Source organism: Saccopteryx bilineata, chromosome 1, assembly GCF_036850765.1.
Source record: "Saccopteryx bilineata isolate mSacBil1 chromosome 1, mSacBil1_pri_phased_curated, whole genome shotgun sequence".
Classification (NCBI taxonomy): domain Eukaryota; kingdom Metazoa; phylum Chordata; class Mammalia; order Chiroptera; family Emballonuridae; genus Saccopteryx; species Saccopteryx bilineata.
In genome coordinates this window covers 348,705,686-348,730,728 of record NC_089490.1, presented here as the reverse complement: position 1 = coordinate 348,730,728, position 25,043 = coordinate 348,705,686, and the positions used below count along the sequence as shown (strand labels likewise).

Here is a 25,043-nt window from a genome sequence, read left to right as displayed (position 1 = left end):
GCCGCGGCGCGTTCGAAGACGCCGCGAACAGGGTGGAATTACGCAATGCCTCACGGGAGTGGTAGTCCACAGCTCTAGAACTTTCCACAGCCGTAGGACGAATAAACTACAATTCCCAAAAAGCTGTGGAACTTGTGTCACAATGATTGCCGATTTACCAGTTCTCGGGGCATGTTGGGAAATGGAGTTCGGGCAGAGGGAGCATGGTAAAAAGGCAAATGCTGAGGTGGGACTTGGCGGTTAAGGTACGAATCCCAGAGTCTAGTTCAAACACGCCACTCAATTTCTGAGTCGTGTAGTTAAACAGGGATCTTCTGCAGAGGCCTATTGTAAAACGTATGTTTAATTCTTTTAGTCTATTTCTCTTTTCAGCCTTAGACAGCTTTTCAAAAATATGTCTAGAGTAACCGGTCCATCTGAAATATGAATTAGCTTTATTTTCCTATACAGACTTCCTTAGTAGAAAGGCTGATTCCCGGAGGGGGGGGGTGCAAGGGGGTGCATTTGGGGTGACACTAGAATCTATGTAAACACAATAAATTTTTTTTTTAAAAAAGGCTGATTCCTGGTCTTCCCTTCTCACATGTTGCTTTCAAAGGGCTTTCCCTTGGACCGTTTGTTTCATCTTATCCTCATGGCACCTGCATATGGGAAGCTGCTAAAGCATTATTGTTCGCATCTTCAGGGAAGGGAATTTAGGCTCAAAGGTGAGCTGATTTGTCAAAAATCAAGTAAAGCTTAAATCTTCTATGAGCCCATCCTCTCCATAAAAACCCGCAACCCACCCTGACCTCTCTTTTCCAACTGAACTCACAGGGAGGCAAAGGAGGAAGCTCTTCATGTCAGTCCTGTCTCTGCTCCTGCCCTTCCTGTAAGACCCTGCTCAATTTTCACATTATCAGAGACTTCCCTGACAGTTCCATTTAAAATAGCAATCCCCCTTCCTCTACTTCTTATCCTGCCTAATTTTTCCTCACAGCATTTACCAGCTGACACACTAAATATGTATCTATCGTACTGTATTGTCTTTCTCCAGTAGAACCTAACCCTCATGAAACAGGGACTTTGTTTTATCGCTTTTGTATCACTAGCATCCAGAACAATGACTGGAACAAAAAGAGGTACTCAGTTAAGTTTATTCCTCAGTGAATGGATTACTTATTAGCATAGGGGAGTGAAATTGAGGTTTAGAGCAGTGGTCCCCAACCTTTTTTGGGCCACGGACCGGTTTAATGTCAGAAAATATTTTCACGGACCGGCCTTTAGGGCGGGATGGATAAATGTATCACGTGACCGAGACAAGCGTCAAGAGTGAGTCTTAGATGGATGTAACAGAGGGAATCTGGTCATTTTTTAAAAATTAAACATCTTTCAGACTTAAATATAAATAAAACGGAAATAATGTAAGTTATTTATTCTTTTCTCTGCAGACCCGTACCGGTCCATGGCCCGGGGGTTGGGGACCACTGGTTTAGAGTACAAGCAGTCCTGGATTTCAGTTTTGACTCTGGTATTTACTACATATGTGACCTTGGACAAATTTCGTTACCTCTCTGATTGTTCATTTCCTCATTATTATCAAAGATAATATCTACCTTCAAGACAATTGCTTGTATTCAATGAGATAACATAAGAGACCTGGGTTAAATGAGATAATATGTAGACCATGATCACTGGCTCACAGTAGGTTTTTAAGAAATTGTAGTTATCATATTCCCTACTCTTGAGTGGCATTAGACTCCCTACTCCAAACTTCTTGAGGAAAGGGATGGAATTTCTCATTTTTTTCATCCCTTTGTAAGGCACTCAGCAAATATCTGTTGAATAAATGAATGAATACTGTATTCTAAAATTACTCAATAGCCAAAGTATTTTTGACCGTCTGTAGGTCAAATAAGTTTGCAAATATGATCATGTTTGCTTGCTTATGGTTTGCATTGAGTGTGGGAGACAGGCTGTTGGCTGGCAAGGTCCTTAAAACCTAAGGCTTGGTTTTAAGACTAAGCCTTTTCCACCCTTTTAATACTAAGATCTTCTCAAAACTAAGCTTTTCCCCAACATCCTTGACTGTTGCATGATGTGGGGTGGTACACTCTTATGAGGAATCCCATTTATGCCTCAGATGAGTGGCGTTGTATCAGAGACTTCCTTATTTGTACTTATATTTATAATAACAATGAGGGGGGTTGTTGGTTCCTGCTCTGGTGGAATGCCTGCCCTGGGGGGACTGAAAAAGATTACCCCCACATTTCAAAGGGTTGTTATCAGGTACACTATTGTAGATGCAAAAGGCAACACACAGGCTTCAAAGTAAGGATTGACCTTAGTTCAGATAGAGAACACCTCCTTAGGACATGACTACCCACCATAAACTGCTTTTAGTTAGAAAGGTTTGATTTAGACCATTCTGTGTTTACCTTAGTTCCCTGGGTTCGCAAGGCCATTGTGTAGGCTTTCCCTGAGCTTGTCAGGTTCAGTTCATGGCCACATGTTGATTTATTTTTAAAAAAAATTTTTTTTCGTTCAAAACACTACAAGATTATGTGATCTGTTTTGATAATTACTATCTAATATGACATTGTTTAAATCCTTCAGGGTGATTAATAACTGTATACACTGTCAGCAGTAGTATTAAAGATATATAGATGATAATTATAACATAACTTGAAGAAATAAATTATCTATAATAATGTTTCCCCTTCTGTGACTTTAGAGAATCCTATAGGCTTTAAAGTTCCTGGCTAGGGTTTTCCTCAGATGTATCTAATCCTTGAGCTGTGCATGGTGGTAACATGCACTCATATGTTGCATGAGCTCATGTGGCAGGCTTTTCACTGCTTTTCTTGGTGTGCTGAATGCTCAGCTAAAACTCTGAGAATCATCCCTGGCCAAGACATTTTGACCTGTGTGTTCTTGATATTTTGGATTGGGCAAATCTTCATTGTGGGGAGTTGTCTTGTGTAGTGTAAGATATTTGGCAGTATCCCCAGTCTCTACCCACTAGATGCCAGTAGCACTCCTCTGCCAGTTGTGACAAATGTCTCCAGACATTGCCAAATGTACTCTTTGGGGCAAAATGACTTATCAGTCTTGCCAGCGCAACAATCTGAGGTTGTTGAGATCCACTGTCTTAGGCAAATCTACCTCCCTTCCCCTGGACACTTAGCTGTCATAAAGTTCTGTTGAATATACCTTCTTGAAGTATGTCTCAAATCTGCTCCCTCTGTTCTGACTCCTGTGTCCCTAGTCTCCTAAGGAAATGCACAAAGATGTTCTAACATTTGGATGGAACAACCCTAGAGCAAGGTGTGATCTGAGTCTGAGTCTGCATAGCCTATGGTGGCCATGGGTGGTATCCACTCAACACCAACTCTGGAACCTAGGAGTGCACCCAGGGCCAGGGCACGGCTTTAGGAGGAACCGGGTGGAACTTAGCCCAGGCCAGGGCAATAACGCTATACACCTTCCATCTAGAGTCCCCACTGTGCACCAGGCACTGCAGAAAGTGCTTCACTCATAACAATAATCCAAGTTAACCTTAACTGAGCATTTACTTTGTGCCAGTCGCTGGGTTCTGTGGATCATATAGATTATCTTCTTGAATTCTCTCACTAATCCTGCACAAGAGATATAGTCACTTATTTATGGTCTCATGTTATAAATTAGAAGACAGACACAGAGAAGTTAAGAAACTTGAAAACATTCACATTTAATTCTTCCCCAAATGCTCAATAAATCCATTTGACTATTGAGTACCTGCTTTTTGTCATTGATGTACTCTAGTAAGTATGAGGTAGTATTATCTAATATTGTAGAAGAGAAAGTAGATCTCAGAATGTGAGGGCTGTAATTCTAGTTTGTCAAGTCAGTATTTTAATTCAGGGCTATCTGTCTGATTTGAGCACCTTCTACTGCATCCTTATCAAAGCACAGTGAGAGGGGGCCCCAGGCTGTGCCTCCTCTCAACCTGTCTGCTCTGCTGGTCTGCTGCACGATAAGACCCTCTTATGCATCTAGTGTGGGTCAGGCATTGTTTGGGGGCATCTGAGAGAAAAAAACAAAGACCCAGACCTAGCTTTCAAGGAGCCCAGAACAGGGTAGGAGAGGGGTGGCAGGAAAGATAGCTGTTTAAAAAACTTAGCCCAGAAATCAGTAAGTACATTGAGCTCAATGCTAGAAAGGAGAAGCACAGACAGGAAGTTCTGAAGTCATTACAGAAGAAGCCAGCCTTGCATAGGAACTCAGGGGTGGCTTCGCGGGAAGGTACATTTAGGCTAAGAGTTAAAGAATGAATGGCAATTGATAGAGCAGAGAGGCAGGGAGGAAGTGCATATTGGAATGAAAAGGCCTGGCAGCTGGGAAGGAGCTTGGCACTAATGGACAGAAGGCTGAGAGGTAGTAAATGAGGATATATAGCAGAACCCTAACTCCCAGAGGTAACCACAAAATGTTCATGTGACTTGTACTAACTCTTTTTGGTTATAAGCATGGACTCTGGAACAGACTGCCTATGTTTGAATTCTCTGCGCCTGTTTTATTATTGGTAAAATAGGAGCAAAAAATTTCCCATCCTTTATGGCTGTGTGGGCATCAATTAAGTTAATACATGTAAATCATTTAGTGAGGAGGGAGCAAGCCTCCCTTCTGCTTTGAGAAGGGAGAAACCAGAAGAATGCTGGGAAAGGAGCCAGCAGGGATAACTGAGTCAGCCAGTTATAAATTAACTACATCCCATAGTTTTCTAAATGGCTGCTTAAAGCTGCTTATAACCCAAAGCAAGAAAAGCAGAATCTGTATGTACAATAGCTACAACCAGTGATCTGGAAACCCCTTCCTCCTTGCTTACCCCACTGAAACTCCCCCTCCCTCTCCTTGAGTTCTGGGAAACCTTAAACAAAAGAATCATGCCCCCATTGCTTAGATACTGTAAAGGTATATAACCTGTAAGAAAATCTAATTCCTAGAGCTTGTGTTTTTTTGGGTTTTGTTTTGTTTTGTTTTGTTTTTTACAGAGACAGAGAGTCAGAGAGAGGGATAGACAGAGACAGACAGACAGGAATGGAGAGATGAGAAGCATCAATCATTAGTTTTTCGTTGCAACTCCTTAGTTGTTCATTGATTGCTTTCTCATATGTACCTTGACTGCAGGCCTTCAGCAGACCGAGTAACCCCTTCCTCGAGCCCGTGACCCGACGCTCTATTCACTGCGCCACCTGATCAGGCAGAGCTTGTGTTTTGGTTCTACTAGTCTCACATGCTCTGCCGGCTACTAATAAATTCTCATTCCTCCACTAATTAAGTTGTCTGAGAGTATTATCCTCCATCAGGGTTGCTCCTGCAACATTAGAATAGCACCTGGTAAATGTCAAGCCATATTTATTATTATTGTGAAGTCTGGTATATAATTTCTATCCTACTCTCCTCACTTTACAATAAGCATCTCCCTATGACATTAAAACTTTTTTTAAAATGCACACTGTGCGTACCCATGAATGTCTGTAAGAGCAAGGAAAAAATTCTCCTGTCAGCTGACTTCCAGACTAGAAGACTTCAGTTGGGAACCAAGATAATATCTCCCTTTGTGGTGTCTAAACATTAAATATAATTTCACTTTATTCTAAGAATGAAGCTTAGGAAACAGAGGAAGAGGTCAGAAGAAATGTCATTCCACCCACAGTTCAGAGCAAGCAGCCAAACCTCAAGTGAGCCCAAATGCCCTGCTTGTGTTTTCTGGCTGCTATTTTGTAGCTAAGGTTTGCTGGCTATCTATCTGTCATGAACTTTGTACAAGTTTGGGAAAGAGATAAAGGCCAAGCCTTCAGTAATTATAACAGCACCAGCTTATAACATCATAAGGAAGGAAATAATTTAGATTTCATTCTTAAGGTCAAAAACTCTAAACCAGAAACAAAAAATAGCATTGAGCTCACTGTACTAAATTCTTCATGTTTCTTTCTAGTCTTTATGTCTCTATGTAAATATAAGCATATCATTTTTTGCCATCATCAGTTTATCTCTTTTTTTTTTACTAACTAGTCCCCTAGCTTTAGACATTCATGCTGTCGCTGATTTTTTTTACTGTTATAAATAATGTTCTATAAATACTGTGTAGTTACTTTTTAAAAATCATTTCAGAACTAAGATTAGAGAAACTGAAAAGTATGCAAGGTTTCTAGTAACTGTCTTTCTCTCTTCCAAATCTTAAGTAAGAGGTTCTACCTATTCCTTCACCTCTATAGATACAATCTGTCTACTGCTTACCTAATGTTATCTGAATAAAAGATCCAACCACAGTCTCTAGAATGAATCTTGACAAGTAAGAGGGCTCATTTAAGCATCTCCACACCAATAGTCATGAATAAAATAAATACTTATTGAGCAGCAACCATGTGACAAGCAAAGTACTAAATAGAACCTCTCCCAGTCAAATCTATGAAATATCAATATTTAAGGTAAAAAATATATCCCGGTCCTGGCCAGTTTGTTCAGCAGATAGAGCATCGGCCCAACAGGTGGATATCCTGGGTTCGATCCCCATCAGGGCACACATGAGAAGCAGCCATCTGCTTCTCTTTCCCTCCCTCTCCCCTTTCTCTTTCTCTTCCTCTCTTGCAGCCAGCAGCTGGACTGGTCCAAGCGTTCGCCCCAGGCACTGAGAATAGCTGTTGATTTGAGCATTGGCCCAGACAGGCATTGCTGGGTGAATCCCAGTCAGGCACATTCAGGAATCTGTCTATCTCCCTTCCTTTCACTTAAAAAAAATTATATATACATATATATATAATATATATCCCAAACTTATATTTGTGATTATGTACATTAAGCTAATGATAGACCCTTATGCCTAAGGCTAAGTATTGGGAGAAATAAGCCAAAGACAAGTAAGCCACTCTCTTCTGATAGAATAGCTTTGATGGAACAAAACCAGAGATCAAGATTCTTCTTCAATGGATAAGAGTAGTAGGAGTGAGAATGGGGCAAAGGATCCCCCAAAATAGTGAGCCCTGGTCACAGGTGGGCCTAATGTGACTGATGTTACATCTGTCCCATTTGAAGAAGTCACCCACTGACCCAATGTTTTTTCTCTAGCTCTCTCTAGGAAAGAGAGGTTGAGATCCATGCTGATTTAGGACCAGAAATAGCTTTTAAACCTGTATTATTCCTGAAAAGAAATCTATTTGGCCACGTTATGGTAAAGTACTGATAAATAAGTACAGTGCATGTACAAAAGCTCCCAAGTCAGGTCTTTATGACCTTATTCTTAAATGTAGAGAGATGACAAAGATAACCAGACATTTGAAGAAAGCCTTCAAGATGAAAGGAAATCATCCAGATAAAATAGTAATGTTATTTTTATTTATAAAATATTTATTTATTTATTTATTTTAGCAAGAGAGAGAGAGAGAGAGAGAGAGAAACAGAGAGACAGAGAAACCAAGACAGAGGAATAGGCAGGGACAGACAGACAGAAAGGGAGAGAGATGAAAAGCATCAACTTGTTATGACACTTTAGTTGTTCATTGATTGCTTTCTCATATGTGCCTTGACAAGGGGGCTTCAGCTGAGCCAGTGACTCCTTGCTTAAGCCAGCAACCTTGGGCTTCAAGCCAGCAACCATGGGATCATGTCTATGATTCCACACTCAAGCCAATAATTGTGCTCAAGCTGGTGAGCCTGTGCTCAAGCCAGTAACCTTGGGGTTTTGAACCTGGATCCTCAGGATCCCAGGTCAATGCTCCATCACCACTCCACTGCCTGGTCAGACAGTAACATATTATTTTAAAAAGGAACAATCAGAAGTGAACACTAAACTTATAGATATTAAAAATATTTTCCACCCGACCAGGCGGTGGCGCAGTGGATAGAGCGTTGGACTGGGATGTGGAAGGACCCAGGTTCGAGACCCCGAGGTTGCCAGCTTGAGCGTGGGTTCATCTGGCTTGAGCAAAATAAAAAATGCTCACCAGCTTAGACCCAAAGTCACTGGCTCAAGCAAGGGGTTACTCGGTCTGCTGAAGGCCCGTGGTCAAGACACATATGAGAAAGCAATCAATGAACAACTAAGGTGTCACAACGAAAAACTGATGATTGATGCTTCTCATCTCTCTTCGTTCCTGTCTGTCCCTATCTATCCCTCTCTCTGACTCTCTCTCTGTCCCTGAAAAGAAAAAAAAAATTCCAAATTTTTAAAAATTCAGTAGAAGATCAGAAGATAAACTCAGCCTGACTGGTAGTGAAAAAATTCAATAGAAGATCAGAAGATAAACTCAGCCTGACTGGTAGTGGCACAGTGGATAGAGTGTCAACTTGGGACACTGAGGTCCCAGGTTCGAAATCCTATGGTTGCCAGCATGAGCACAGGCTCCCCCAGCTTGAGCACAGGCTTGGCAGCTTGAGCTCATGGTTGCCGGCTTGAGCGTGGGATCATCAACATGATCCCAAGGTCGTTACCTTGAGTCCAAAGGTCATTGGCTTGAGCAAGGGGTCACATGCTTGTCTTGAGCCCCCGTCAAGGCACATATGAGAAGCAATCAATGAACAACTAAAGTGACACAACTATGAATCGATGCTTCTGATCTTTTTCCTTTCTGGTCTCTCTCTCTCCCTCTCTTACACACACACTCTCTCTCTCTCTCAAACACACACACACACACACAAATAGAAGAAGATAAATTCATGTGAATCTCCCAGGTGGTACGACAAAGACAAGGAATCATCAGATATGAGAGAATGATAACAGAAATAGATTAATCTAGGAGGTACAAACTCTAATAAAAATATCTTTTTAAAAGAGAAATTATTAAAGACAAGAAATCATTAAAGAATAAAGATGAGAGATTTCCCTGGATGTTAAAGACCAACTCTCCAGAGTAAAAAGGTCTAGCAATTTCCCAGCATAAACAATTAAGAGACCCACATCTGGACATATTATTGTAAACTTTCAGAAAACTATGAGTAAAGAGAAGATTGTAGCTTCTACAGAGGAGGGAGAATAGGGGAAATGGAAGTCTTCCAAAAGAATGTAAATCGACTGGCTTCAGATTCAGATTTGCCATTTACAGAACTGGAAATGAGAAGAAAACTATATAGTTTCTTCAGTTCTGAGAAGAAAATATTTTTAATCCCTAATTTTACATCCAGCCAAACAAAACAAAGTGTGGGATAGAACAGAAACATTTTCAGACATGCAAGCAATAGTATCTCTCACACCTCCCCTGTTCAAACATTCCTTGAGAATATGTTTATTGAAACAAGGGAATCGTCTAGTCTGTGTTCCCTGAAAGCAAAGTTTGAAGAAAAGGTTTATGTACAAGTTATTTGGGAGTACAATCCCAGGGAGACGTGAGTGACAGAGAGAGCACAAAAGGGTAAATGGACACACCAATACAGGGATGCATTATTGAGTTGGTCACCACAGTGACTAGTTACTATATTCTATGTGGTCATTTTACAACATTTATGAAATGCAATCTAATTTTCACCATCTAAAGAAAGGGGAAAATATTAATCTACTGAGTCCTGTCCTCCAATGGTCAAAATTTCTTCCCCAGTGCATTCACTTTCCTGTACTTCTGGTTAGCACCTGTGTGAGTGTGTGGCCCCACACAGCATAGTATCAGTCAAGCATGGGTACAGAAATCCAGAGCATGGGTGAAGCTGAGGTGCTTCAGATTTCACCTGCATAAAACTGGTCAAAGCCTGCTAGTCATGGCAGCAGAGGCTGCAACAAGTAGTTTCACTGAACACCACTTTTGTAGCACTTCAGATCCTCTCAGACCCTCTGTGAAGACTAACCCATCAAAGGTCTATGCAGTCTATGCAGTTGCCATTAGTGAAAGAGCTTCAATTCCTGGTGATGCAGCTGGTCCAAGAGCCATAATTGATATTCATCACCTCTCTTTAACACCCAACAATACAGTATTACAGTTATACTTATACAAACTTTTAACTTTTAGAGATGTTTAAAAAGAAAATATATTTACATAGCCTTTTATATTAAATTACATATATACCACTTCTAGTACTCTTCATTTCTTCCTTTAGATTTGAATTGCCATCTATTGTTTAAATTTAAGATTTAGGGGTTAAGGTTAGGGTTAGGGTTGGGAAACAGTGACAGTGTCATCTAGAGGTGCTGCTGCTCATGCTCTAAGGTACTTTGGGAAAGCTCTTTTTCAGTAAGAAAAAAGGAAGTATGCAAATGAAGCAAAACCAAGAGATCGCAAGAAAGCACTGATGGTGATATTTGTGGTCCTGAATCCAGTCATGCCTAAAGCCAAGTCTAATAATCAAAGAGGCACAAATTAAAACAACAATGATACTTCATTTTAACCCAGATTTTCGAAATTTAAAAATATCGGCAATAGCCTGACCAGGCAGTGGTGCAGTGGATAGAGTGTCAGCCTGGGACACACAGGACTCAGGTTCGAAACCTCAAGGTCGTTGGTGTGAGCATGGGCTCTCCAGCTTGAGTGTGGGATCAGTGGCTTGAGCGTGGGATCATAGCCAAGACTTCATAGTTGCTGGCTTGAACCCAAAGATTGCTGGTTTGAAGCCCAAGGTCTCTGGCTTGAGCAAGGGGTCACTGGCTTGGCTGGAGCACCCCAGCCCCCACCCCGGTCAAAGCACATATGAGAAAGCAATCAATAAACAACTAAGGTGCTGCAACTATGAGTTGATGCTTCTCATCTCTTTCCCTTCCTGTCTGTCTGTCCCTGTCTGTCTCTCTTCTTCTGTCCCCCTTTTCCAAAAAAAAAAAAAGGAAATGAATTATTGCCAATACTCAGTACTGGCAAAATGTAAGGGAACACACATGGAAAGGGTAAGATTGAAATAACTTTGGTGGAAAAAACTTAATATATACCAACATTTTAAAAACAAAAATACCTTGACCTATCATTTACAGTCCTATAAATTCATTCCACAGAAAAAATTCTCATAATGCAAATATATGATGATTTTCATTGAGATATTTTCTATAAAAGAATCAGAAGGAATCTTTATATCAATACTAAAGAAACAAAAGTTTACACGTCTCACATTACAAGGATTAAAAGGCAAAAGATTTACATGCTCTGAAGAGAAACCAGAGTATACATTACAAAAATTAAAAAGTGTCTTTTGGCCTGACTAGGCTGTGGCACAGTGGATAGAGCATTGGACTGGGACGTGGAGGACCCAGGTTCAAAAGCTGAGGTTGCTGGCTTGAGTGTGGGCTCCTCTGGCTTGAGCACAGGGTCACTGGCTTGAGCGTGGGATCACAGACATGACCCCATGGTTGCTGGCTTGAGCCCAAAAGTCGCTGGCTTACAACCCAAGGTCACTGGCTCAAGCAAGGGGTCACTAGCTCTGCTATAGCCCCCAGGTCAAGACACATATGAGAAAGCAATCAATGAACAACTACGGTGGCACAATGAAGAATTAATGTTTCTCATCTCTTTCCCTTCCTGTCTCTGTCACACATAAAAAAGTGCCTTTTGTCCTTTTCCTTATATTGTACAAGTTTCAAGGTTCTTAGACCTGTGCTTTACTTTGGGAGCTAACTTGCAATCCTTCAACTTAGTTTTTTGTTTTTTTTTTTTTTTATAAATAAATTTTTATTTTAATGGGGTGACATCAATAAATCAGGGTACATACATTCAAAGAAAACATTTCCAGGTTATCTTGTCATTTAGTTCTGTTGCATACCCATCACCCGAAGAGAGATCATCCTCCGCCATCCTCCATCCAGTTCTCTCTGTACCCCTCCCCCTCCCCCTCTCCCTCCTTCCCTCCCCCCACCCCCATAGCCACCACACTCCTGTCCATGCCTCTTAGTCTCGCTTTTATGTCCCACCAATGTATGGAATCCTGCAGTTCCTGTTTTTTTTCTGATTCGTTCAACTTAGTTCTTGAAAAAGCTGGCTTTTCTAGTAATATTAGTAAAACAAACCTCAGAAAAGGAGAAAAATATTTCTTCTTCCCTGTAGTTGCAGAAAAGCAGATGTTTTGCATCATGAAGCCAGTTTTTATAGGCTAGAAACATTCATAAAACTGTCTGGCTCTCTTATTCTGTGAAGAGACTTGTTTTCAATATTTAACTGAAACAATTCTCTTCTGTATACTGTTTAACAAATGAGTTTTTAAGAGATATGATTTCAAAGAGTGACAATAACTCCTGTGAAACATAGTTTTTAATCTTAAAAGTTTTTCTTGTAATTGCATGTCTTTATGAGTGCTATTTAAAATAATTAGTACCTCATCAGGGCATATACATTGGCCAGTCAGTACAGAATACTACTGTAAACAGGTGGTAGTGCCATAGTTGAACACAGAGGCTGAGGACTAGCCATGCTCTTGTTTTTTTTTTTTTTAATAAATTTTTATTAATGGTAATGGGATGACATTAATAAATCAGGGTACATATATTCAAAGAAAACATGTCTAGGTTATTTTGTCATCAAATTATTTTGCAAACCCCTCGCCCAAAGTCAGATTGTCCTCCGTCACCCTCTATCTAGTTCTCTGTGCCCCTCCCCCTCCCCCTAACTCTCTCCCTCCCTCCCTCCCATGTCCTCCCTCCCCCCCCACCCTTGGTAACCACCACACTCTTGTCCATGTCTCTTAGTCTCATTTTTATGTTCCACCAATGTATGGAATCATGTAGTTCTTGTTTTTTTCTGATTTACTTATTTCACTCCTTATAATGTTATCAAGATCCCACCATTTTGCTGTAAATGATCCGATGTCATCATTTTTTATGGCTGAGTAGTATTCCATAGTGTATATGTGCCACATCTTCTTTATCCAGTCTTCTATTGAAGGGCTTTTTGGTTGTTTCCATGTCTTGGCCACTGTGAACAGTGCTGCAATGAACATGGGGCTACATGTGTCTTCACGTATCAATGTTTCTGAGGTTTTGGGGTATATACCCAGTAGAGGGATTGCTGGGTCATAAGGTAGTTCTATTTGTAGTTTTTTGAGGAACCACCATACTTTCCTCCATAATGGTTGTACTACTTTACAGTCCCACCAACAGTGAATGAGGGTTCCTTTTTCTCCACAGCCTCTCCAACATTTGCTATTACCTGTCTTGTTGATAATAGCTCATCTAACAGGAGTGAGGTGGTATCTCATTGTAGTTTTGATTTGCATTTCTCTAATAACTAATGAAGCTGAGCATCTTTTCATATATCTGTTGGCCATTTGTATCTCTTCCTGGGAGAAGTGTCTGTTCATGTCCTCTTCCCATTTTTTTATTGGATTGTTTGTTTGTTTGTTGTTGAGTTTTATGAGTTCTTTGTAAATTTTGGATATTAGGCCCTTATCTGAGCTGTCGTTTGAAAATATCAGTTCCCATATAGTTGGCTGTCTGTTTATTTTGATATCAGTTTCTCTTGCTGAGCAAAAACTTTTAATTCTGATGTAGTCCCATTCATTTATCTTTGCCTTCACTTCTCTTGCCATTGGAGTCAAGTTCATAAAATGTTCTTTAAAACCCAGGTCCATGATTTTAGTACCTATGTCTTCTTCTATGTACTTTATTGTTTCAGGTCTTATATTTAGGTCTTTGATCCATTTTGAATTAATTTTAGTACACGGGGACAGGCTGTAGTCGAGTTTCATTCTTTTGCATGTGGCTTTCCAGTTTTCCCAACACCATTTGTTGAAGAGGCTTTCTTTTCTCCATTGTGTGTTGTTGGCCCCTTTATCAAAGATTATTTGACCATATATATGTGGTTTTATTTCTGGGCTTTCTATTCTGTTCCATTGGTCTGAGTGTCTATTTTTTTGCCAATACCATGCTGTTTTGATTATCGTGGCCCTATAATATAGTTTAAAGTCAGGTATTGTAATGCCCCCAGCTTCATTCTTTTTCCTTAGGATTGTTTTGGCTATTTGGGGTTTTTTATAGTTCCATATAAATCTGATGATTTTTTGTTCCATTTCTTTAAAAAATCTCATAGGGATTTTGATGGGAATTGCATTAAATTTGTATATTGCTTTGGGTAATATGGCCATTTTGATTATATTTATTCTTCCTATCCAAGAACAAGGAATATTTTTCCATCTCATTGTATCTTTTTCGATTTCCCTTAACAATGCTTTGTAATTTTCATTATATAGGTCCTTTACGTTCTTTGTTATGTTTATTCCTAGGTATTTTATTTTTTTTGTTGCAATCGTGAAGGGGATTATTTTTTTGAGTTCGTTTTCTAATATTTCATTGTTGGCATATAGAAAGGCTATGGACTTTTGTATGTTAATTTTGTATCCTGCAACCTTACTGTATTGGTTTATTGTTTCTAATAATCTTTTTGTAGAGTCCTTCGGGTTTTCGATGTATAGGATCATATCATCAGCAAAAAGTGATAGCTTTACTTCTTCTTTTCTGATATGGATGCCTTTTATTTCTTTGTCTTGTCTGATTGCTCTGGCCAGAACTTCTAGCACCATGTTGAATAAGAGTGGAGAGAGTGGACAACCCTGTCTTGTTCCTGATTTAAGGTAGAAAGTCCTCAGTTTTATGCCGTTTAATAGGATGTTGGCTGATGGTTTATCATATATGGCCTTTATCATGTTGAGATATTTTCCTTCTATACCCATTTTGTTGAGAGTCTTAAACATAAAATTGTGTTGTATTTTATCAAAAGCCTTTTCTGCATCTATTGATAAGATCATGTGGTTTTTGTTCTTTGTTTTGTTGATATGGTGTATTACGTTAACCGTTTTGCGTATGTTGAACCATCCTTGAGATTCTGGGATGAATCCCACTTGATCATGATGTATTATTTTTTTAATATGTTGTTGTATTCGGTTTGCCAGTATTTTGTTTAGTATTTTAGCATCTGTATTCATTAGAGATATTGGTCTGTAGTTTTCTTTCTTTGTGCCATCCTTGCCAGGTTTTGGTATGAGAGTTATGTTGGCCTCATAAAATGTGTTTGGAAGTATTGCTTCTTCTTCAATTTTTTGGAAGACTTTGAGTAGAATAGGAACCAAGTCTTCTTTGAATGTTTGATAGAATTCACTAGTATAACCGTCTGGGCCTGGACTTTTATTTTTGGGGAGATTTTTAATAGTTTTTTCTATTTCCTCCTGCTGATTGGTCTGTTTAGGCTTTCTTCTTCATGACTCAGTCTAGGAAGGTTGTATTGTTCTAGGAATTTATCCATTTCTTCTAGATTGTTGTATTTGGTGGCATATAATTTTTCATAGTATTCTACAATAATTCTTTGTATATCTATGATGTCTGTGGTGATCTCTCCTCTTTCATTTTGGATTTTATTTATTTGAGTCCTGTGTCTTTTTTCCTTGGTGAGTCTTGCCAAGGGTTTGTCAATTTTGTTGATCTTTTCAAAGAACCAGCTCCTTGTTTTATTGATTTTTTCTATAGTTTTTCTGTTCTCTATTTCATTTATTTCTGCTCTGATTTTTATTATCTCCTTTCTTCGGCTGGTTTTGGGTTGTCTTTGTTCTTCTTTTTCTAGTTCCTTAAGGTGTGAAGTTAAGTGGTTTACTTCGGCTCTCTCTTGTTTGTTCATATAGGCCTGAAGTGATATGAACTTTCCTCTTATTACTGCTTTTGCTGCATCCCAGAGATTCTGATATGTCGTATTTTCATTTTCATTTGTCTGTATATATCTTTTGATTTCTGCACTTATTTCTTCTTTGACCCATTCATTTTTTAGAAGTATGTTGTTTAGTTTCCACATTTTTGTGGGTTTTCCCCCCTCTTTTTTGCAGTTGAATTCTAGTTTCAAGGCTTTATGATCAGAAAATATGCTTGGTACAATTTCAATTTTTCTAAATTTGCTGATATTGTCTTTGTGGCCCAACATATGGTCAATTCTTGAGAATGTTCCATGTACACTAGAGAAAAATGTATACTCTGTCGCTTTGGGATGAAGTGTCCTGTAGATGTCTATCATATCCAGGTGTTCTAGTATTTCGTTTAAGGCCACTATATCTTTATTGATTCTCTGTTTGGATGACCGATCTAGAGCCGTCAGCGGTGTATTGAGGTCTCCAAGTATGATTGTATTTTTGTTAGTTTTTGTTTTAAGGTCAATAAGTAGCTGTCTTATATATTTTGGTGCTCCTTGGTTTGGTGCATATATATTAAGGATTGTTATGTCTTCTTGATTCAACTTCCCCTTAATCATTATGAAATGACCATTTTTGTCTCTGAGTACTTTTTCTGTCTTGTAGTCAGCATTATTAGATATGAGTATTGCTACGCCTGCTTTTTTTTGGGTGTTGTTTGCTTGGAGTATTGTTTTCCAGCCTTTCACTTTGAATTTGTTTTTATCCTTGTTGCTTAGATGTGTTTCTTGTAGGCAGCATATAGTTGGATTTTCTTTTTTAATCCATTCTGCTACTCTGTGTCTTTTTATTGGTAAGTTTAATCCATTTACAGTTAGTGTAATTATTGACACTTGTGGGTTCCCTACTGCCATTTTATAAATTGCTTTCTGTTAGTTTTGTATCTAGTTTGATTCTTCTCTTTTGTTTTTCTATCATTTGTTTTTGTTTGTTTGTGTTCCATACTTCTTTCCTCTGTTGCTACCTTTTTTAAGTCAAGTGTTTTTGTGGTGGTTTTTTTAAGGGTGGTTACCATTAAGTAATGAAAAGGGTACCTACCATATTCATTGTAGTACCCTATCTTATAAGTATTTCTGCACTTCATCATCCTTTGCTACTGTTAATCTCCATCCTCTCCCCCCTTTTTTTCCTTTGTTGTCACAGTTTAAGTTTGGTTTTATTGTGTTCTTGGTGGAGCTGTTACTTGTGGTGTTGTTTTCTTTTGTTCTTTGAATCTGGTTGGAAAACCCCCTTTAGTATTTCCTGGAGTGGGGGCTTTCTGTTGATAAATTCTCTCATCTTTTCTGTATTTGTGAATGTTTTTATATCTCCTTCATACTTGAAGGATAGCTTTGATGGGTATAGTATTCTTGGCTGAAAGTTCCTCTCTTTCAGGGCTTTAAATATTGGGGTCCACTCTCTTCTAGCTTGTAGAGTTTCTGCTGAGAAATCTGATGATAATCTAATAGGCCTTCCTTTATATGTTGTACTCTTCTTTTCCCTGGCTGCCTTGAGAATTTTTTCTTTGTCATTGGTTTGTGTCATCTTTATTATGATGTGCCTTGGAGTGGGTTTGTTGGGGTTAAGAAAACTTGGTGTTCTGTTTGCTTCTTGAATTTGAGGCTTTAGTTCCTTCCACAGGCTTGGGAAGTTCTCGTCTATTATTTGTTTGAGTATATTCTCCATTCCATTTTCTTTCTCTTCTCCCTCTGATATACCTATTATTCTTATGTTATTCTTTCTGATGGAGTCAGACAATTCCTGTAGGGCTTTCTCGTTTTTTATTATTTTTGAGTCTCTTTCTTCTTCTCTCTGTTGTGCCTCAAGTTGTTTGTCTTCTATTTCACTAATCCTATCTTCAATCTGGTCTGTTCTGTTAGCTAAGCTTGTTACCTCGTTTTTCAGCTTGTGAATTGAGTTTTTCATTTCTGTTTGATTTGTTTTTATAGTTTCAATTTCCTTGGTAATATATTCTTTGTGTTCATTGAGTTGTTTTCTGATCTCCCTATATTGCCTTTCTGTGTTTTCTTGTATATCTCTGAGTATTTTTAAGATTTCTATTTTAAATTCTCTGTCATTTAGCTCCAAGGCTTCCAATATGTTAAGTCTTTTCTCCATAGATTTTTCCACATCTATTTGTGTTACCTCTCTTTCTTTTGTATCCATAATATTCGATTTCCTCTTTCTTATCGGCATCTGAGGGTGGTCTTATTGATAGCACACAGGCGGACTTCCTTGCGGTTTGAAAGAACGTCCCTGTGGTCGATTCCTCCACACCCTCATCTCTCAGATTCAAGTGATAACAGTCCTTTCGCTATCAGTTTGTGTGGAACTCCGGAATGCTCCGAGGATAAATTTTTCTGTTTCTAGTTGATAAATTTGTTGTGATTTAGGGGAGAGCTGTCGGACGCGCTGCTCACGGCGCCATTTCCGTGACGTCACCCCTTCCTTACCATGCTCTTGTTTATTAAATTTATGGCCCTCATATTGAATTGGTTATCAATGTCTCTCTAGAAATATAAAAACTGTGAGGGTCTTTGTTAAGTGTCATAGAAAGAGCATAGACTTTCCCTCCTCTTAATCTATTCCTAAAGTTATACACACACACACACACACACACACACACACACACGTGTGACTCTAAAACATTTCTAACTCAAATGATAAATTTGAACAGGTCTCTGTCTCACTTGAGTCAAAGCATTTTTTAAAAGTCTTTAATATTTGGTCCCACAGTCACTGCTGGCAGCATGAGCTCCACATAGATCAACAAGGGGCCCTTCTACCAGCTTTGGCCAAGGTCAAGAACTGGCTCTTATACAAATATCCTCAGAAAAAAGGAGGCAGAACTCTGCAACTGGATCGAGGGACTTATGAGCCTGTTGGTCTCAACTTCCAGAAGGTTCTGAAGGATGGAATTATCCTGTGCACACTGATGAACACGCTGCAGCCAGACTCAGTCCCCAAGATCAACCACTCCATGCAAAACTAGCACCAGCTAGAAAACATCTCTGACTTCATCAAGGCCATAATCAACTCTGGACTGAACTCTGTGGACCTGTTTGAGAGTGGAAACATGACACTGGTGCAGTTGCCTCTTCCAGCTCTGGCAAAGAAGGCCAAAACAAAGGGGTGGCAGTGTGGTGTGGACATTGGCATCAAGTACTCAAGGAAGCAGGAGCGGAACATCAATGACGCTTCCATAAAGGCAGGCCAGGGTGTCATTGGGCTCCAGATGGGCACCAAGTGTGTCACCCAGTCACACATGATGGCATATGGTGCAAGAAGACATCTGCCTGAACCCAAGAACCACAACCTGCCACCTGGACCACTCAATCATCTGCCTGCAAATGGGCACCAACAGGTGTGCCAACCAGAGGGGCATGATGACTACCAGGACCTGATGGCACATCTATGACACCAAGATGGGCATTGGCAACTGTGACAACTTCTCCATGTCTCTGCAGATGGGCTACATGCAGAGCCAAAGCAGCCAGGTCTGTGGCCTGGGCCAGCAGATATATGACCCCAAGTACTGCCCACAAGGCTCACTGGCTGATGGGGCTACACGGTCAGCTGGCGACTGCCCAAACCCAGGGAAGGCCCTGGACTATCCACCCACTGACTACCAGGCAAAAGAGCCCCCCCTTGTGGGGTATCCTACACATCATCACCCCATGTGGAATTTTGGGTGTTTCTGTTTTCATCTTGCTTCTCTATGTGTTCTAGTGCTTCCAGCTAAGGGTCTGTGAAGGCCAGATACAGATGCACTGGGGTGGTGGTCCCTGCCCGGCACATTTAGGGAGCATTTTCCCCAGCAGTCTCTGAGCCAAGCTGTGGCGAGAAGAAACCTGGGCAGGGAGGGAAGCCGGCCCCAAATGGCTTCTGGTTGTTTCTGCACCACTTCCCTTTCCTCTGCTAGTCAGTTTGTGGTTTCTGAACCCATAGAAGTTGCAGGCAGGTTTAACAAAAGCAATTTCTTTTTGAGGGGAGTGGGGTGAAAATGGTGGAGGGGGGTGCTGGGAAGGAAGTCCCTTGGGAGAGGGCCAGGCCACAGTCCCCAGATATCTTAGGCATTATAAGGGACTGATTTTCCCAGGACCCTCTTGGGGGCTTGTTGAGGAAACAGGAACCCAAATAGGACAGTGAATCTCTGAGTGGTGAGGCAAGGCCAGATCCCCCCTCACCTTCCATACTTGTCCACTCTCCTTCTCCAAGTACTGCGCAGAGGAACCCCCACCAGGATGCTCTTCCTGGGACCAGCCCCACTCAGGAGCCCTGGAACCAGGAGATAATGTGAAATATCAACTATGAACCAAAGGCACTAAAAACCTCTTTTGAGGAAAGAACCTTTTTTTTTTTTTTTTTGAGCAGTCTTAAATTCACAGCAAAATTAAGAAAAAGGTACAGAGATGACCATATACTCCTGTCCCTACACCTGCATGGCCTTCCCCATTAGTAGCACTCCATACTAGAGCGGCACATTTCTTACAGGTGAGGAAGCTACTCTGACACGTCAGTGTCTCCCACAGTCCATAGTTACGTTAGGCTTCACTCTTGGTGTTCTACGTTCTGTGGGTTCGGACAAATGTGTAATGTGCCCATCACTATGGTATCACACAGAATAGTTTCACTGTCCTAAAAATCTTCTGTGTTATGCCTGTCATCTCTCTTTCCACCATGCCTAATCCCTGGCAACTGCTGATCTTTTTACTGTCTCCATAGTTTTGCTTTTTCCAGAATGTCATGTAGTTGGAATCATACAGTAAGGAGCCTTCTCACGCTGCCTTCTTTCACTTAGTAATATGCACTTAAGGTTTCTCTCTTCCTTTTCATGATTTGATAGTTCTTTTTAGTGCTGCATAATAATTCCATTGTCTGCATTTATTTCAATCACCAATGAACGACATCATGCTCCCATGTTTTGCAATTATAAATAAAGCTTCTAAAAACATCCAAGTGCAGCTTTTTGTAGGGGATAGTTTATAAACTACCCTCCCTCTCATTCAAATCTAATCTGAATCTGACAGTACACCTTCCCCCAAATAAAAAGGCCAGAGCACTGCCTTCTCAGGCACTTCTGTCAGAGACGGACCAGGACCGAATCACGAAGCAGCTGCAGAAACTCAGGTACCTGATAATTCATTCTGTTCTCTGAAGGGGAAGGTCTCTGAATGTGAGGAAACCAGGAAGGCCCCTGAGGATAGACTGGCACTCGGATGGGACTGGGAGAAGATCTGAACACGAGGGTGATTGCTGTTGTGAGGGTTACATCAAGAGACAAAGCCACAAAGTCAGTTTGTGTAAGAAATATGCCAGGTAGGGCAGTATGATCAGACCTGACAAAAAAGGAAACATGTTGAAGACAGATATGCAATCTACTCATCCCTCTTAAATAAAAAACAAAACAAAACTTGATCTTAGATTGTGCAATTTATGACCCAAGACCCTGAGGCAGTACTGATGGTCTCTGTGTCTCACAGTCCCTTGTACAAAAGGGCTTTCTCCCTTCCTATAGTTAGTCAGGCCAGAACAGGAGTATTCTCAATTTCCTCAATTCCCAACACCAAGTTCTACCTCTCCTTCCATCCAAGAAACCCCAAAAGCTTCCATGCATATTAGCTCTCCCTGAGTGAAGTAAAAGTTGATGATGTTGAGAGCAATTCAAAAGTACTGACTTAAGTTTGAGCTTAAAATTAATAAAACTTTGAGAAGAATGTTTCTTTTTTTTAAGCTCTTTTTTTCCTTTTTTAAATTTTTATTGTGACAGAGACAGCATCAGAGAGAGAGACAGATAGGGACAGACAGACAGGAAAGGAGAAAGATGAGAAGCATCAATTCTTCCTCGTGGCACCTTAGTTGTTCATTGATTGCTTTCTCATATGTGCCTTGACCAGGGGGCTACAACAGACCAAGTGACGCCTTGCTCAATTCAGATGAGCTTGTGCTTAAGCTGGCAACCTCGGGGTCTCGAAGCTGGGTCCTCTGCGTCGCAGTCCGACGCTCTATCCATTGAGCCATAGCCTGGTCAGGCAAGAAGAATGTTTCTTAAAAACATTTGTGAAAGGACTCATAGTATTTCCCTAAAGGGTAGTAAATAATTAGGGCCTGTGAGGGGTCCACTAAAATATAATCTGTTTTCTCATCGGCCATCTGAGTGATATGCAGCTCTATGACCAGAATTAACTCCTTCCTTATCCACTCCAATGAAGGCCAAGAAATCAGATCCACTCCTCCCTGCCTGCAGGACCAAGACAGGAATCCTGGTTAGCTGTGCAGAAAGCAGTGCAAATAGGAGCCTCACTTTCAGACTTGAAGTAGGGACTGTCATAAGCACATTTAAAGTGAAACTAATGTTCTCACCTCACTTTCATTATCTTTATTTGCAGTTCTTTTGAACTTGGAGATGACCTCTCTTCTAACCATAGCCGTTCACTTCTTGATCCTAACTCAGTGGCTAACACAACAGGTATTGTATATCACCCACCCCCGCCCTCATCCTGTTGACCTTGCTTTCCCTTCACATCTTTCAAACTGTTCCCACAGTTGAGTCTGAGGCTGAAGCCACTTAGAGAGCATGAATCTGGAAAGATTTTTTTTTAACATCACAAAACACAACAGAATAACATTGCCTAGTTTCTTCTTTTTGCACCACTCAAAGTAGAATAAGACTATCTTCATGTGTGTACCATACATGAGTCCTATGACAGAAACATGCAAAATTGGGTGCTGAGCAAGAAGTCCACACTGTGGGCTCCGGGCAGCATCCAGTACATGCAAATCGGTCAAAGGACACTACCTCTTCATTACAGGTGACCAGCTGGGAATGTGAGGCTAATTCATGTAATCTGACAAAGCATTTGATGATCAGTATGTGGGTTGTACTGAAGAAATGGAGAAAATGGCACCCCACCTTTTAAAAAAAGAACGGCAGTGAATAGAAAGTTTAAAGATGAATGGAAAGGGGCAGAGAAAAAATGGAAGCAAAAAAAGAACAAAACGAGTGATTCAAATAAATTGAATGATTTCCAAGGAAGAGCTCTAGTGGCCTATACTAGGAATATTGCAATATACTTTAACAAAGCTGTAACAGAATTCTGTCAAAATCCACATAACTTTCAGTTCAAAGCTTTCCACTATTATTTGACAACAGCTCTTCAGCTTCTCAGAAAAGGGAAGTGTTATACAGCCTATAGAGGTTGTGACATAAAGTTTGATTACAGTGGGAAAGGAAAAGTACGTTTTGGCCAATTAACTAATCATCTTTGTCTAAATATACAGCTAAAACATATCTTAAAGATGAGGGGACACTGTTTATCATCGAAACTTGCTTGGGTGTTGATATTCAAGAAATCTCTCTCAAGCTATATGAAAAGGAAGTGCTAATTCCAGGCTATGAGGTGTATGAAAATGTTGCCATAAATGACGCAAATAAAAACTACTAAGAAATTTCACTTATAACTCCCAGAAAATTTAAGAGTAACTTCAATTGCCTCTACAGTTCCACTAACTATTCAAGAACATTAGACAGCATTTGCAACAGCTCAGGTGAGTCTGGGGCAATGTTCCAGGTGGGAGTGATTGGGTCATCATGAAACAGAAAAGGGGGTGCTCTGCTACCAGAAGCCACTGGGCAGAGAACAATGGGGCCTTCAACCAACTGCTGAAGAGTATTAGGTTCCTAAAAAGACAGGGCTGATATGCTGGAATAGAGTGAAGATCCAACAGTTTCTTATCCAGCCAAGCTTTCAAATTCCCTGCTGTGCAGAAAAGTCAGAAAGATCTGCTGGGCACCTGCAAACATGAGTTATGGAAACTACTGATATGTCAGAGGGTACAGGAAAGGTTCAGGGGAGCTGGATGACCTGGTTGCAGACACACAGTGTAGCCACTGCAGTGATCCTGACAGGAGATGAGGGTGCCTGAATGAGCAGGTGGCTGTGGTGATCAAAGGAGGCTGAGGATCTGGTGTTCTCTAAGAGGTAATCTAGGAGAAAGAGAGTAGAAGCAGAGTATGGGCAGAAAATAGGATGGTGGACCTTGAGATTTCCAGTGTGGATAGTTTACAGGTTCTGAGCTTGTTAGAGGACATTTCCATAGAGCAGCTGGCTAGATTGAAGCGCAGGTTAATAGTGTTCAAGCCAACTGAAAGGTTTCACATGAATGGGTCATATAGCAGACTAATGCACAGGATTGATGCCTAGACTGACTGATGTTTAGAGATGGTAAAATCAGAGAACACAGTGGAGGCATATCAGTAATGGCTGGAAATAGTAATGGAGAAAGGCCCCGTGATGGATGAGAAAACGCATTCAGGAGCTGCCTCCCAGTACCCAACTGCCCCAGGGTGTACTGGCTCTCAGGTTTCTGTGCATTTACACCTATCATTCCTTCTGGCCTGCCGTCTCTGACTTAGTCGTATTTCATACAATCTAAAACACTATCAACTTAGTAATTATCTTTCAAAACCTAGTTCAAATATCACTTCCAATCATAAGCTTTCCTTGATACTATCAAACAAAATTAAATATTGTACTATGCTTCATGGCACAGGTTTGGAGTCAGATGACCTCAGTGGTAATCTTAGCTCAACCACCACTAGTTCTGCAAATCTGAGCAATTTACCTGAGTAATGTGTCCTAATTGCCTTACTTGTAAAATGGTGTACAAATAGTAATACCTCAGTAGTATGTCTGTGAGAATTAAATGTTTTTAACTTATTGCCTATCATACATACATTGCTCAACAAATACCATCTTTTTTTTCCCATGGAGAACCTTGTATGCATCTCAGCCATATACTCATTATCTCTATGATAATTTGTTTATAGTCTGGTGATCTCTTTCGTCTTCCTGCTCCCTCTGCACCCAGGGCCTGTCATTAATGCTTTTGTTGAATCAGGGCTCTAGTTTGTTGCTGAAGAAAGTTAAGTCTTGTTGAGATGCCAGGGTCCAGCCAAATTGGATGAGATGCAGAGGGACTGAGCATACAGCAAGTTTCAACCAAATTAGGCTTTATGCTCAGAACAGCTGCCAGAAAAAAGAGAAACGTTTGGGATAGAAATGGGACCACAGAGAGTGACTGCTGGGCAACTCTGAGCTTTTTACAGGTAGAAATTTTGAATCTGGACCAAGGCTAATAAACACAGAACTGCGAGACAAACAGTCCGGCCGAGGAAAGCTGCTGCTGTCCACCGCAGGCCCAGGGCTGACGTGCACTCAGATTCAGGCCAGCTGAGCTGAGAACCCCAGGAAAGGAAGTCAGATCCCACCCAGAGTCAGAACTCCAGTTAATTTTAACACTGGTTGGTGGTGAACAGAGTACATATTGTAAGGTATTTTTCCCCGCCGAGAAGGAAGGAAGAGGGCTCGGAGCCACCAAGTGTGGAATAATAAAAGGCTTTATTGAGTACAGAGCACGCATCCCGCCCGGCGAGGTTCCCTGGCCCTGAGGAAAGATGGAGGCCAGGGAAGTCGCAA

General features: G+C 40.6%; 2 pseudogenes; both read left to right on the top strand.

Moving 5' to 3' along the window:
* The first annotated feature begins 18,404 nt into the window (after positions 1 to 18,404).
* Positions 18,405 to 19,306, top strand: LOC136319586 (calponin-2 pseudogene; annotated as a pseudogene).
* Positions 19,307 to 21,970: 2,664 nt separating this feature from the next.
* LOC136319585 (T-cell ecto-ADP-ribosyltransferase 2 pseudogene) lies at positions 21,971 to 24,801 on the top strand (annotated as a pseudogene).
* The last annotated feature ends 242 nt before the right edge of the window (positions 24,802 to 25,043 follow it).